Source organism: Mastomys coucha, unplaced genomic scaffold (genome assembly GCF_008632895.1).
Source record: "Mastomys coucha isolate ucsf_1 unplaced genomic scaffold, UCSF_Mcou_1 pScaffold13, whole genome shotgun sequence".
Taxonomy (NCBI): Eukaryota; Metazoa; Chordata; class Mammalia; order Rodentia; family Muridae; genus Mastomys; species Mastomys coucha.
Window position 1 is genome coordinate 17,460,727 of NW_022196895.1, and position 683 is coordinate 17,461,409.

Sequence of the window (683 nt, forward strand, 5' to 3'; positions counted from 1 at the left end):
GGTCTTAAATGAACATCCCTTCCTGGGAGGTAGGGGTTGGCAGATATTGATTATAAAAAGTCACTCTGTCAGAGAGGTCCAGAGATTGTGACAGAAAATTATATTTTTCTTTCTGCTTCACTGTGTTGTGTGACAGGTTTTCTTTTGATAAGACAGCGAACTCAGGTTTTGAAAGCCATTTTTATTGCTGAGTGACATACTGATTGCTACTAGAATAACTTGATACAGGTGAAGACTGACAAACATCAGAGGCAATGTCCACATCGACAAAGTTTAACAATATGGAGTTTCTCTTTTGCATCTTTGCCAGTCTAAAACTAATCTTCCAGCAGGGCTAGGTAGTTTGTACCCTAAGCTAACTCAAGGTCTTATGTGAAATTTCTAATGGCCTAGGAAACCCTTTAATTGGAAATTAAAATACATTATATTGAACTGATGGTGTACAGATAAGTAGAGAATTACAGATGCGAAGTGGCCGTTTCACACATGTTTAACTGGGGTTCAGAATAGCTACTTAGAAATCTCTTTCTGTAGGTGATGGGGTCACCTGTGAATGTGTGCTGTGTGGTTACTCTATGAGAAAACTAAGATGTTTGCTGTCAAAACAGAGGTAGCCATCTGACCACTTAGTTAAACAGTTTAGTTTCCTTTATCTCTGCTGTTAGCTTTTTTTTTTTTTTTTT